Genomic DNA, 16,093 nt, shown 5'->3' on the forward strand with positions numbered 1-16,093 from the left:
AGAGTGGTGAATCTGTGGAATTCTCTGCCACAGGAAACAGTTGAGGCCAGTTCATTGGCTATATTTAAGAGGGAGTTAGATATGGCCCTTGTGGCTACGGGGATCAGGGGGTATGGAGGGAAAGCTGGGGCGGGGTTCTGAGTTGGATGATCAGCCATGATCATAATAAATGGCGGTGCAGGCTCGAAGGGCCGAATGGCCTACTCCTGCACCTATTTTCTATGTTTCTATATCCAGAACTATAGGGCATTCACATCCATTTCGCAAGAGTACAAGAGCTGGAGCTAAGATGTGTCCACATTTTGAACATTAACTTAGGAGTACATTTGTCAGACTTATCCTCAGTGATGCTGAAACTGGGTTAGCCTTACAGGCATCATGGAGGAACCTCTATTTTTGGAGACACTGTTTGATTGTCTCTATGCCTTGGTATGACAGTGTTAACATACTCAATTATTCGTAGAGGAACCTCTATTTTTGGAGACACTGTTTGATGGACTCTATGCGTTGGTATCACAGTGTTAACACATTCAATTATTCTCAAGCAGGCTCACTGGAGGGGTAAGTTTCTGCCCTTCCTAAAGGACCATTTTGTAATGGGATAACAATCCTTTACTATATCTTGATCTTCTGGCATTATTTCCATCCGTCATTCATAGTCCAATTTTAAGAAAGCCAACATGTCTCGAAAACTTCCACAAATATACTGTGGAGAGCATTCTGTCTGGCTGCGTCACTGTCTGTTATAGGTTTGGGGGGCTACTGCACAGGATCAAAGTAAGTTGCAGAAACTTGTAAAACTAGTCAGCTCCATCAAGGGTACTATTCTCTGTAGTATCCAAGACAGCTTCAAGGAGCGGTATCTTAGGAAGGCGGCTTCCATCATTAAGGACCCCCCATCACTTGGACATGCCTTGTTCTCATTGTTACTGTCAGGAAGGAGGTACAGAACCTAAAGGCACACATTCAGTGATTCAGGAACAGCTCCTTCCCCTCTGCCATCCGATTCCTAAATGGACATTGAATCCATGAACACTACCTCACTATTTCTATTATTTCTGCTATTTTGCACTTCTTATTTTAACTTCACTGTTTAGTAGACATATTTGTAATTCAGTTCTTTTTTCTCTATAGTTATTTATCATGTATTGCATTGTCCTGTTGCCGTAAAGTTACCAGATTTCACAACATATTCTGGCGATATTAAACCTGATTCTGATGTCTTTAAAGAGTCCTGTGCTAGATAAGCATCTCCAAGCTTCATGAGTTGTGTGCTGGCAGTGCTTAACGTTATACAAAAGGGCTGACATTACTTTAGAATTCTTAGTGTTAAAGGTGCACACAATCATCTGAAGTGCAATACTCTGCTCTTGCCACACTATGATGATATCACTGCCCCACCATATAATAATGCAAATCCTATAACTGCCAGCAGAACTAACTTACAACTTGCAAGGTAGATGCCGGACAGATCTCATACTGAAGTATTTTCTCAAAACTACAAAATAAATATAAATATACCAGATTTTCTACTCAATTTGAAAGCTCTCATTTCTAATTAAATATAGCTACAATTATAATTACTAAAACAAATATTCTGGAAACCTTTTTGGAGCAACATCAAAAACAAATAAATATTCTGTAAGGCTAAATGTGTGAGAGGTCTGTGTGAATGAGATAGTTCTTTATCCTCAGGCGTGTTAGTTCAGCATCAGCGAATCTCCCAACATGCAGCCAACTGAGTACTCTAGCAAATCTCATACACTGTGGATTGTTTATTACACCACGCTCCTACTATATTTCAACCTGCCTTCACCATGCCATCATGTAACCTGTGTGACTTATATTAGTTTAACTCCTTCCAATTAGTGCTAATATTTCACACTAAATCAGCAAATTGTTTGGGGAGTCTGACCTTGCTGCAGCTGATGGCATTACAGAAATATCAGAGCTTCAGTCATGTGAAAGACTTAACACTCCCTTTTTAAGAGCAAAATAATTTCTTTTGTCAGTCTTTGTCCTTCAACTAGAAGAGAGGAATAATCTCAGAGTCTTTTACATCTTGTACTAGCCCGAGGCAATATATTTTACCCCACAAGAAGTAGAAGCCACTTTACCGTTTCATCTACCAAACTGCAACCTGGAGAAGTTTCTGGGATCATATATCATTCTCAGCTAAATTCTGAGTAAATTTACTGGCCAGACTTATTATTGTACAGCAACAGATAACTAATGAGTTTTGAGTTTTTTATATATATTCTTCAGACTTATTTTTTCCCTATTAATTCTAACAGTAGGAAATCCATACAGTGGCAAGTGTATGAGTGAAAAGCCACAATGTGTACTCACTCAGTGGCCACTTTATTAGGTACACCTGTACACCTGATTTTAATGTGAATCATGTGGCAGCAACTCAATTCGTAAGAGCTTGCAGACATGGTCTAGAGAGTCAGATGTTGTTCAGACCAAATATCAGAATGGGGAAGAAATGTGATCAAAGTGACTCTGACTGTGGAATGACTTTTGGTGCCTGACAGGGTGGTTTGAGTATCTCAGAAACTGCTGATCTCCTGGGATTTTCACACACAACAGTCTCTAGAAGTCACAGGGAATGGTTCGAGAAACAAAAATCATCCAGTGAGCAGCAGTTTCTGTGGGTGAAACAGCCTTGTTAATGCGACAGGTGTGAGGAGAATGGCCAGACTGGTTCAAGATGACAGGAAGGCAACAGTAAGTCAAATAACATGCATTACAACAGTGGTGCACAAGTACAGTTTCCAAGAAATGAAAATTCTGCATTGAAAGCTCATTCTGATGATGTCTCGTGCAATATACTCTGAAGAACCAGATGTTCTGAAAACATTGTAATGATGGACTGGAGGCTCCGAGAGTCCACTTACTTAGAAAGTAAATGAAAAGACTGGAAGTATTCTCCTGAAGTTATCCAAGCAAGTCTGAGGAAATAATATCTATATTTGTGGTCTTCTGCTGCTGTAGCCCATCTACTTCAAGGTCCAGTGTATTGTGCATACCACGGTTGTAAAGTTTAGTTATTTTTTGTTCTGGTATCTCCTACCTTTCTTTCTGGTCCTGAAGAACGGTCTCGGCCAGAAACGTCAACTGTTTATTAATTTTGATAGATGCTGCCTGACCTGCTGATTTCCTCTAGTGTTTTGTGTGCGTTGCTTTGGATTTCTAGCATCTGCAGAATTTCTCATGTTTATGATGATCATCTCATCTATCCTGTTAACCCCTTCAGAATCTTATGCAGTGCAGCAGATCAGCTTAATAATGGAGGGAAATGGTTGGTTTGGAGTCAATTTAGAGATTCAACACAGAAAAGAACCCAAGTGGCTTTCTGGGTAAATGTATAAAAATGATTAGATGCACTCAAAAGTTCCAATTTAAAATCATTTATAAACACAAATGTGCCTTATGTTGTTGAAAATAGGCTGGATTTTGGTCTAATTGTCAAATAAGCGGCACCAGCTCTTCATGACTTTCCCAAAGACTCTACACCAGATTTTTCACTGAAATGTACTGTAGAATCAAAAAAAGGATCTTGGACTGTGTGAACAGAGTTAGCAAAGGATTACTTTCTTATCCTATCATTATCCTATCAAAAAGTTTAACTCAAACAACAAGAATTCTGCAGATGCTGGAAATTCAAGCAACACACATCAAAGTTGCTGGTGAACGCAGCAGGCCAGGCAGCATCTCTAGGAAGAGGTACAGTCGACGTTTCAGGCCGAGACCCTTCGTCAGTTTAACTGGAAGCTTTATATTAGAATATTGAGTTCAATTGTTAACAAGGTACAGAGAGCAAGAAAAAGTTTAGAAAAGTAGCAATAGAATAAAAGATAAAGTAAATTAGTATATTTTAAATGTCTAATGGTATTTAAAAGCTAACTGAGATTTCATATTTAATAATTAGCGCCATGAGGATTGACTGCAATTAAAAACTTAGTACAAATTTACACTGGAAACAACCAGCTCAAAATTTACTGCCAAGTTATGTTCTGATTGCAGAGCAAACCAATGTAGCTGAATGGGGAAGTAAGCTCAGAGGAGAGGTTAGACAGGCTCTGTATTTTCATATCTAACTGCATGTGTTTTTTCTTTTCAAGTACATATTGATTTTTCAGGGTGGGACATCACTGACAAGGCTCACATTTACAGGCAGTCACCACTTTATGAGGTACACCTGCTCTAATCAAATATCTAATCAAAGCCCAGCAACAAAAGGTAGTGACAAATGTGGTGTCATCTGTCAATCTGAATGAAATTTGATTCTGATCAGCAACTCTCATACTTCCATGTTCAATAATTTAAATGGTCAAAAGCTATTAGTTTAATTTCAACCTAAACAACCATAAATGTCGTATTAAAGAATGTTAACAACTCAACAATTGATCTCACCACTGAAGGGTTCTTTTCCTAGTGATTTACATGAACATGCAAATAATTTTCTCTATAGTAAGCCGACAGAAAACAGCATTATTGGGAGCAATACTGGAACTTTTGGAGCCTGTGATTTGCAGTTTGGAGATCATCTGGATATTTCAGCGCCCTGCAACCTCTGAGGGGATTCCAGCAGACAGAGGCTGCATGCAGGAACCTCATGGCAAGAAAGCTGCGAGCTTATGTTCGACTTCATTTCACTGATTAAAGCTTCCATTGTTCACTTATTCAAATGATGAAGGAAATTGAAATGCCAGCTGCCTTCCTTTTTATCGCTGGTGGATCGTGCTGCTATGGAGAGGAGATACTGCTTTTTTATCGCTGGTGAGATCGCACTGCTACGGAGAGGGAGAATGTTGCCCAGGCTTTCTGCATTTTGCATGTGGACTTGGACTGTGGACTTTTTTTTCAGTCTTATGGTCTTTCTGTATTGTGTTTTTCGCCCGATCTTTCTCTTTTTTTTGTGTGGCGGGGGAAGGGCAATTCGGGGGTCGATGTGCCTGTTCCATTTTTGTCTGTTTTTTGTGCAGGGAGGGGGGATTTAGGAGTTAATGATCATGCTGCCATTCTTTTCTTTCTTGGTTTCGTGGCTATCTGGAGAAGAAGAATTTCAGAGTTGTATACTTCAATAATAAATGAACCTTTGAATCTTTGCACACACACAAAATGCTGGAAGAACTCAGCAGGTCAGGCAACATCTGTGGAAATGAATAAACAGTTGATGCTTTGGGCTGAGGCCCTTCTTCAGGTCTGAGAAGGAAGTGGGTAGATGCCAGAATAAAAAGGTGGGGAGAGGGGAATGAGGCCAGCTGGAAGGTGATAGGTGAAGCCATGTAGGTGGGAAAGGTCAAGGGCTGGAGAAGAAGGAATCTGATAGGTGAGGGGAGTGGACCATAGGAGAAAGGGAAGGAGGAGGGGACCCAGGCGAAAGTGATAGGTAGATGAGAAAGGGTGAAAAGTCAGATCCACTTTATAACAATGAGCAACAGACCACAGTGAACCTGTTGCAATGAACAAGAATTTAAATGGCACAATTTTAGAAATTATACTCAACTATTTCTCAATAATATAATCATTTCTAGCAAATCATTTTAGGCATATCCTTGATTTTTGAATTTCAGAATCTTTGTAGACTCTGCTTGCCACTCACTAAAGTTCATCTTCAGGAACTGATGACAAAGCATCTTCTGGTTAATCCTAGAGAGAATGGCAGAACTGATGACTGACGAGATAAGAGTGTTCACAGTCATTACTTTCAAACTTGTCATTGTTACAAAATACATTCGCTACTCAGTTTATCTGATGCATTTTCCAGGCATTTTGAATAGCACCTTAAACATAATAGGAAATCCTGAGGCACTTCACAGAGCAGTGAATGGAAAATAAAACACTGGATCAAGAGGGGAGAGATTATAAGGGAAGAGCTAAAACTTGGCCAAGTGAGAGATTTGGAGCATTTCTTGAAGAAGTTAGAGAGATTTACAGAAATAAATCCAAAAATAAATATATATGTCAGGGCCCCAGCAGGGTGGTGAAGGTGCAAAGATATGGATGTGTATCTGGTTTGTTGTTTACATTTATTTCACACTCCTTACTATCTGATTGTGTGTAGTTTTTTATTGATTCTATCGTATGTCATTGTTCTACAGTGGATGCCTGCAAGACAAAGAGTCTCAGGGTTGTATATGGTGACATACAGTATATGAACCTTGATAATAAATTTATTTTGTACTTCGTACCTCAACCGTATTCAATCAAATCAAATCAAGTTTAATTATCATTCAACCGAACAAGAATACAGCCAAACGAGACAGCGTTCTTCTGGGGCCGAGGGGCAAAATATACACAGCACATGCAATACACCGAGAGAGAAAAAATACAGTCACCAAGAAGCACATGTTCTCCTGTTGACCATCAGTTCTATTGACTTGTAATGGAACCAAACATCAGGATGGATGTAAATTGGACAACAAATTTAAAAGTACCAGTTTATCACAGATGACTAAACATTCATTTAACATTTCTATAGAAAAACTTGGAGCTTGTGGAATGTTTCAAAAATAGGAGCCTTGGATTTTGCTGACAGTGGTAAGCCATTATCTTTCCTACATCTTTACTTCCAGTCCTTACTGGGAAGGTTTTATACTGTATACCTTATACCAAGGTTTTTTACCTTGCATGACTTAATACCATCTCAGAGCAAACTTTTACCAGTGAAGTAGCTAAAAAATATTTGATAGCCATGTTAACCCTTCTTCTGACTTTGTCAGTCTTTGAAACTTCCAAAAAATTTGAATGTTTCTGACATAGGTGTATTCAATTGCATAAAGAGAATAAAAAACTAATACAAACATTAAAAAATTTACTAAGATTTAAAAAAAACAATTAAGGGATCTATAATTTTATACAATTCATAACATTTAATTTGATTCATTTAAATAAAAAGAAATCCAAATGATCTCACACTTATCTTATTCTCTAACAAATGAAAGGACTAGCTGTTCCTGCATCAGGTCTAAGCTACAGATAGTTCAGTGGACAGATTCCCTAGCATTAGCTGCAAGTTCATGCTTCATTGACAGTTTCTATGTTGTGTTGTGATGAAATTGCTAGCGAAGAGCAGCCTGCACGTTGAGAATTCTATGTGTGTGTGGGAATCCCAAACATTGTGAGATTTACTCAGTGGAATGATGGAACTCTCCTGCAAGACCCAGCCCAGTGACTGCTTAGATTCATCAGACAGTACTGCTATTTCCCTACTAAATAGGCAATAAGATCTATCACAACAGATAAAATCTATTGAATACAAGACATCACCAAAATATGCTGCAATCACCTCAACTGGGAAAAAGTGTATTTCCTGTCATATTGAAATAAGGAATATTGAATTTCCAAAATCAATTGTAGTATTAAGTATTACATTAGTTCTCTAGACTAGATTTTCCTCCACATTCTCTCCAGAAATTGAATGGGATGGGGCTTAGTAGAGGCACCTTCTCATTCCATTTCAGCCTGAACACCTTTCCTTTTTCAATTCTTCATTCTGTCTGGGTTCTTCACTCACTACTGTAATGTCTTAATTTTGTCTGGGTTCTTCACTCACTACTGTAATATCTTCATTCTGTCTGGGTTCTTCATTGACTACTGTAATTCTTCATCTTGTCTGGGTTCTTCACTCACTACTGTAACTTGTTCTCGTCTCCTTGCATCATCACTGGGACACTGTGACACTAAAAGATGGGTTGATCTATCAAGTTCAAGTTCATTTTTTGTCATTTAACCATACAGATGTATACCACCAAACAAAGCAATGTTCCTCCAGTCCAAAGTGCACAACATAGTACAGATAACTCACACACATAAAGTAATATTACCACAAATAATAGGAACCACCAGGTTCAAGACAATTACTGCCCCTCAACCATCGGGCTCTTGAACAAAAGAGTTCTATTGAGATGTTCTCACACCCAATGACCTCACTTTAAGGACTCTTTATCTTGTTATTTCATGCTCTTGTTATTTATTGCTATTTATTTATATTTGCAGTTTGTTGTCTTCTGCACTCTGGTTGATCTTTCAATGATCCTGTTATAGTTACTATTGTATAGATTTGCTGAGTATGCCCACAGAAAAAAAGAACCTCAAGGTTGTATGTGGTGACATATATGTACTCAGATAATAAAATTTACTTTGCACTTTGAAGCCTGTGACGCAAATGCAGCATATTACTCATTCATTTATTTGTTAAACTGGGTACCATGATAGCGTAGCGGTTTGTGCAATGCTATTGCAGCTCGGGGTGTCGGAGTTCGTCATCTGTAGGGAGACTGTACATACTCCCCATGGAATTCATGGGTTTTCCCAGGGTGCTCCAGTTTCCTCCCACAATCCAAAGACAGACTGATAAGTAGGCAAATTGGTCATTGTAAGTTGTCTCATGATTAAGTTAGGGTTAATTTGGGGGTTACTGGGCAGTGCAGCTCAAAGAACCAGATGACCTATCCTGTGCTGTATCTCAATAAATAAGTAAAATAAATACATAATGAAAAGTAAGCAGTATAATGCCATTGGCTCTTCATTTGTGATGAGAGCTGGGAGGTGGCAGTGAGTTCAATAGTCTAATGAAGAAGCTGATTCCCATCCTTACAGTTCCTGTCTATAGTACTACCTGGCCTGCCTGGTGGTAGGGGTCAATATGACTGTTGGACAGATCAGACGGGTCATTGAAAATGCTAAGGGCCCTAGATGCACAGAGCTCCTGATAAATATCTCTGATGGATGATCCTGGTCACTTATGCTGCCTGAACTAGGGAATGACTTGGGAGAGGAGAATATGGCAGAATTCCAGATCTACTACTATGGAATGCCAAAGAGAAAAAAACACCACACCATTAAGTGCATGTTAGCTTGAAATGGTGTTACTGTTCTCATATCCGTGCGCACCATTCTGAACAAACCCTCAAACACATAAATTCTTATTCCAAAAATAAACTTTATTCACAAAAATGTATAACAAGAAATACAAAAAACAATGTAAACCCACATGATGAAATACAGTATAACATCAATGTTGAGTTTAATGATATTAAAAAGGCATGGGGTAAGATCCACATGCCACCAGTTTAAAAGAAGAGAAAGAAGACTGTTAACATGAGAATTACAACGCGTTAGCTGAGCAAGTGAAAAGGGAAAAGGAAAACTGTGACAAATTATGAATCAGTGTGACACATGCACTAAAAAGTCTTAAGAGTAGATTTGTGCATTAACTGAGTGAGGGAACAACAGAATAAGTGTAATCAGATTGAAATGCACTGTGTGACACTCAGGGACAAACTGAAGCAGTATAACATAGCAAGGACCTCAGAGAGGCGGTCCTGTCCCTGGTCCTCCTTATCTTGACACACTCCCTACATTGGTCAATAATCTGAAGCAGTGCCACCATGTGACCTCGGAGGCACTCCAGGATGGACATGATACAGACTCTACTAAACCCTTGAGTAGCTCAAGTGAAGGTGTTTGTCACAACTTGCCCCAGCAAGTGAAGCCACACAGATGGATTCTATGAAAGGAGGCAGATGCTTTCTTACCAGCCATTTGAACTGGGTAAAAATCGATAAATGGTCCAAAAATCGAAAAATGGTCCATACCGTTCCGACTGAATGGAAGTGCACTGAGAACGGTAAGTGTAAAGGAATTGGGTGCTTACTGTTCTGGCTAACAACAGATGGTTCAATCCGGGGTATATTACGATCGAGGAACGTGTTTGCAGACTGGGTATTGAACTTTTTACTGTTGGACTTCGGCCACATTCCACCGTAATACAACACTTGGCGGCACGGGAGGTCGTTCCTGCCTGTGGCCATCGAACGTGCAGCTCCTCCCATGGAAGGTCAGACACCCTGAGCCAATAGACTGGTCCTGGACTTATTTTCCATCTGGCATAGTTTGCATTTTGGTGTTTGATTGTTGGGGTTTTTTGTATTGCTACATTTATGCTCTATTCTTGGTTGGTGCGGCTGTAACGAAACGAAATTTCTCTCAGGATTAATAAAGTATAACTATCTATCTATCTATCTATCAAAGAGGTCTGGTGTTCTAAAAAACAAAATTCAGAGATGAAGGGTGAATTTTAAAGTACTGTATTAAGAACTTATACAGCCTTTCACCATATGATGACATTCAGATTCGGGCTACTATGTTGTCTCCTTGGCAAATGAGACAGTTAATGTGAACAACAAATTTGGCTATGTGATAGCAGTCTTAACTCAAGAACATGGAGATCAACAGCATCCCATTGGCCACTACTCCGCTGTATTGGAGGGGTCGTGACTGTCTCGTGACAGCACTGCCCATTTACCTGGTCGAAAGACGCACCACCTGCCAATCAAGGTTTGATCCCTCCTTGCCCATCAATGTACACCTAACCATTGGCCCTTTAATTAGCCTTGTACTTGACCTTGGGTAATTGGCCTTTGTAATCAGCTTGACCCTGCTGGCACCAAGAGCCATTGGCTTCCCTGTGAATCACCTGGGCTGGGCTCATCAGCCCTGCCGCACTATAAGGGAAGCCACGTGTGCTTGACCCTCTCTCTTTTTTGCTACCTCCGAGGTACCACCCTGCCGTTGGTGAGTTGTGCATTGAATAGGGTTAGGGGTGTCGGTATCATCCCTAATATCTTAAGAGCCGTGCCCGCACAGAGTCAAGGGTGTTGGGTGTCGTAGTGACTTTTCCCTTGGTTGTGTGTGTGTGTGTACTTTGTCCCTTTACGATTTTATTAATTGTCCGCGTGTGTTTTACTGCTGATTTAGATTTAGATTATGAAGACACGCAGTCCTCTTTTATTGTCATTTAGTAATGCATGCATTAAGAAATGATACAATATTTCCTCCGCTGTGATATCACAAAACACAGGACAGACCAAGACTGAAAAAACTAACAAAACCACATAATTATAACATATAGTTACGACAGTGCAACAATACCATAACTTGATGAAGAACAGTCTATGGCACAGTAAAAGAGTTCAAAGTCTCTCAAATGTCCCACATCTCCCGCAAACGGGAGAGGAAAGAAAACTCTCCCAGCCATGCCTGACCACATTCTGATTCTGAGTCGTCCGAAAACTTCGAGCCTCCAATCAGCCCTCCGACACCGAGTACCAAGCGCCATCTCTATCCGAACGATTTGACCTCAATCTCGGTCGCCAGCAGCAGGCAAAGTCAGGGATTTTGAGGCCTTCCCTCCGGAAGATTCCCGATTGCGCAGTAACAGCAGCAGCGAACTGGCGTTTCAGAAGTTTCTCCAGATGTTCCTCTGTGCTTTCACGTCTGTCTCCATCAAATCAGAATTGTCCATGGCCCCTATTTAACGGAAACAATATCATTTTCACCGGAGGGCTGGGCGCGCGTGTGTGTGTGTGTTGCTTCTGTTGCCATTTTCCCACGTTTGCCTTCTGTAAATAAAATTCTTTACTACCAAGACTGTGTCCAGAGTTCTCGCCTTTGAGACCTATCGAATCTGTTTCCTCACTGACAACATCCGCCAAATAGGATAATGTAGCCCAATAAGATGGGGGTCTGTGTTTGTGAGCAGGGCAAGCAACAGTCTGGCAGTCATAGCTGTTTCTAGCATTGTGCTCAATCAGGTTTTGAACGTCTGATGTTCTTGCTCAGTACACCTTACTGGCAATGAATAGTGCCTATCAAATAACAGCTGCTCAGTGGTCCAAATGGTCACTATTCTTGAGTCACCTCACATCGTCCTCCAGCCACTAGTCCAGTGAATCCAGTTACACTGTTTCTCTTGGACATGGAGGACTATGATTACCATAACTGTGCAAGAATTATATAATGCCATGAAGATGCAAACCACCAGAAAGAGATGTCTCCAATCCACATCCAGCTCTGATTCTGTTCACTGATGACTCCTCAACAATTGTGGGGGGATGGAGTCAGAATGGCTAAATAGGCATTGATTCTGAAACTGGAGTACTGGTATCAAGAAGTATTGCTCCTGGTACCTCTGCCCAACAGGCAGAGTTAAAAGCCCTGTAAGATGGCAGAAGGAAACCCAGCTAACATTCATATGGATTCTCAATTTTGGCTTTGTTCATATCTTTGGAAACATATGGAGGCAAAAAAGATTTCTTAAGGCTGTGAGAACCTCAATCAAGAATGGCCAAACATTTGAAAACCATGGAAATGCAGCAAGAAGTAGCAAAAAAGGTGACACAGAAAGAAGCAAAGGAAGCTAAAGAAATGAAAGAATTACAAGTACGAGGATAAAATGAAGTGAACCCTTCAGGCGAAGTTATGGAAACACATTTGAACTCTCTTTTACAGAAAAACATACAGGATAATTGAAAGATGAAAGCTCAATGCTCCAAGATTCAAGATTGTTTAATATCATTTCCATACACAAGTGCAAAGAAGAATGAAATAATTGTTACTCTGGATCCAATGCAGCACAAAAAAAATGCCAAAAATAAAGAACATAATAATAATGAAAATCACAATAAATATAAATACATAAGATAGATTATATACATAGATTGATTATATGTCCCTAAAGTGATGCTAGGTTCTACATAAGGCAATTGGCGAGAAGTAATAAAGTAGTGGTGGAGTTTGTGGGTGAAAGCCTCACTATTTGGGAAAAAACATCTGTTTTCTGAGTCTGGTAGTCTGGGTGTGGACGCTATGTAGCCTCGTTCCTGATGGGAGTGGGACAAACAGTCCATGAGAAAGGTGGGTAGGATTCTTCATGATGTTACTGGTTCTTTTCTGTATCTATGTCCTTGATGGTGGGTAGGCTGGTGCAGTAATGCATTGGGCAGTTCTGACTACATATTGTAGAGCCTTCCTGTCTGCCACAGTGCATTTTCTGTACCAAGCAGTAATGCAGCTTGTCAGGATGTTCTCTACTGTGTATCTGTAGAATGATGTGAGTGTGGATGTGCAAAGTCAGCCTCCTCAGAAAGTAAAGCTGTCTGTGAACTTTCTAGACTTTGTAGGATGTGTTCTGGGACCATGAGAGGTTGTGTGTGATGTGCACTCCCAGAAGTTTGAAACTGCTGTACCGCTAATGTAACAGGGAGTGTGAGTGGTGCAAATTCTGGTCAATAACCATTTTCTTTGTCTTGTTGGCATTAAGGAACAGGGTTTTGCCTGGCACCTGGCCTCAAGCTCTTCCACCTCTTCTCTGTAGATGTCCCATTGTTATTGGTGATGAACCCCCTCGTCATTGACAATATGATTACTCAAGTGTTTAGCCATGCAGTCATAATAATACTTTATTGATCTGGAGTGGGAAATTCTTCATGTGTGAGAAGAGTGTACAGCAGTGGGCTCAGCACACATCCCTGGGGGGAGGGACACCCTTGATGAGGATGATGGGGAGGGAGGAGCATGTGTGCATTCTGACTATCAGAGGTCTGTTGGTTAGGAAGTCCATCGCACAGTTGCAGAGTAGTGTATTTAGACCCAGGAGTAGTAGTTTGTTCACTAAAGTCTGTGGGACAATAGAGTTGAATGCTGAACTGAAATCCAGAAGCAGCATTCTGACTTGGGTGTCCTTGTTTTCGAGATGTGTCAGGGACAGGTACAAGACAGATGCTAAGGATGATAGTGACTGATTTGAAGCATTTGGGGACAGTGGCCTGGGTGAGTGAAGTGTTGAGGATGTTCGTGAATATCTCAGTAGGCTGGTGTGCATACTCCCAGAATACTCAGCCTGTCGGCCTGTGATGTTGTCTGGCCAGACTTCCTTACAGGGGTTGACTTTCTGCAGACAGGGCTGCTCACCTGGCCAACACTGTGTTGCATGCCTCGATGCGTGCATAAGAGTTGCTTACAGCATGACCATACACTTCCCTACACTGCCACTTCTTTGCTCATTCACCTGTCTAACTCCTTGTGCAGACTCCCTGCTTTCACAACACTACCTGCCCTTCACATCATCCAAACCTATCTGGACAAATGAATGGAATCACTGAATAATGACTGACTTAAGTTTCATGAAGAGGGCATACTATGGCCTATTGTCCTTCCCAAGGCATCAACGCTAAATTAAACCCATTTAAGGTGGTCATCAACCATCAGGCTCTTGAATAAAAGGGAATAATTACATTCGCTTGCCCCATCACTAAAATGTTCCTACAACCAATGATCTCACTTTAGGGACTCTTTCTCATTGCTTATCTCATGTTCTCAATGTTTATTACTATTTATTTATATTTGCATTTACACAGTTTGTTGCCTTCTGCACTCTGGCTGATCTTTCATTGATCCTGTTATAGTTACTATTCCATAGATTTGCTGAGTATGCCCGCAAGAAAATGAATCACAGGGTTGCATATGGTGACATGTGTGTACTTTGCTGATAAAATTTACTTTGAACTTTAACAGGAGTACCCATGTCATCACCTGGAGCTATAGATCTCAGAGAGGCTGACTTACACTTACGACAGTCATTTTAGTTTACTATTGTGTGAAACTAACACAAACTTTTCAGTCTGCTTCTCAGCAGGTTTCTGCTACTTGGAGTGATCCAGCAGCAGGAGGATACACCCTGATTCCTAGTGAGTAGGTCCTGATCGAGAAAGCACATAAGGAGCCATTGGCAGCTTGGTGGGAAGGACCAAGTGCTGTTGATTATTGATTCAGCAGTAAAGGATGAAGGCAAAAGTAAGTGAATACATGCTAGCCACTGCAAGGGAACTGACGAAGGCAACAAGCTACAGTGAGCAAAGCACCGATCAGTTGTGGAACGAAGTCGTGAAGTACTGGATTTATTGTTTATTCCAGTGTTGTTGTACAGGTCCTATGAAAAGTATTCACCCAAAAGTTTTCATGTTTTATTGTTTTACAACATTGAATCAAAGTGGATTTAATTTGGCTTTTTTTTGACACTGATCAACAGGAAAAGACTCTTTCATGTCAAAGTGAAAACAGATCTCTACAAAGTGAGCTAAATTAATCACAAATCTAAAACATAAAATAATTGATTGTATAAGAATTCACCCCCTTCAGGTCAGTATTTAGTAGATGCACCTTTGGCAGCAAATACAGTCTAGAATCTGTGTGGATAAATCTCTGTCAGATTTGCACATCTGGACACTCAAATTTTTCCCCATTCTTCTTTGCAAAACTGCTCAAACTCTGTCAGATTGCATGGGGATCACGAGTGAACAGCCCTTTTCAAGTCCAGCCACAAATTCTCCATTGGATTGAGGCCTGGACTCTGTCTTGGCGACTCCGGGACATTAACATTGTTGTTTTTAAGCCATTCCTGTGTAGTTTTGGCTTTATGCTTGGGGTCATTGTCTTGTTGTAAAACAAATCTTCTCCCAAGTAGCAGTTCATTTGCAGACTGCATTGGGTTTTCCTCCAGGATTTCCCTGTATTTTGCTGCATTCATTTTACCCTCTACCTTGACAAGCTTTCCAGGGTCTGCTGCAGTGAAGCATCCCCACAGCATGATGCAGCCACCATCATGCTTCACAGTAGGGCTGGTGTGTTTTTGATGATGTGCGGTGTTTGGCTTACGCCAAACATAGTGTTTAGTCTGATGCCAACAAGCTCAATTTTGGTTTCATCAGACCATAGAACCTTGTTCCATCTGACACCAGATTCTCCCACATGCCTTCTGGCAAACTCTGGCTGAGATTTCATGTGTTTTTTTTTTCAACAGTGGCTTTCTCTTTGCCACTCTCCCATAAAGCTAGGACTGGTGAAGCACCTGGGCAACAGTAGTTACATGCTCATTCTCTCCCATCTCAGCCACTGAAGTTGTTAACGCCTCCAGAGTTGTCATAGGTCTTTTGGTGGCCTCCCTCACTTCTTGCACCATCACTCAGTTTTTGAGAACAGCCTGCTCTAGGTAGATTTAAAGCTGTGCCATATTAGATTAGATTAGATTATGAGGACACACAGTCCTCTTTTATTGTCATTTAGTAATACATGCATTAAGAAATGATACAATGTTTCTCCAGAATGATATCACAGAAACACAAGACAAACTGACTAAAAAACTGACAAAAACCACATAATTATAACATATACTTACAACAGTGCATAGCAATACCATAATTTGATAAAGAACAGACCATGGGCACGGTAAAAAGTCTCAAAG

The sequence above is a fragment of the Mobula hypostoma genome, chromosome 1, assembly GCF_963921235.1.
Source record: "Mobula hypostoma chromosome 1, sMobHyp1.1, whole genome shotgun sequence".
In the NCBI taxonomy this organism is placed as follows: Eukaryota; Metazoa; Chordata; class Chondrichthyes; order Myliobatiformes; family Myliobatidae; genus Mobula; species Mobula hypostoma.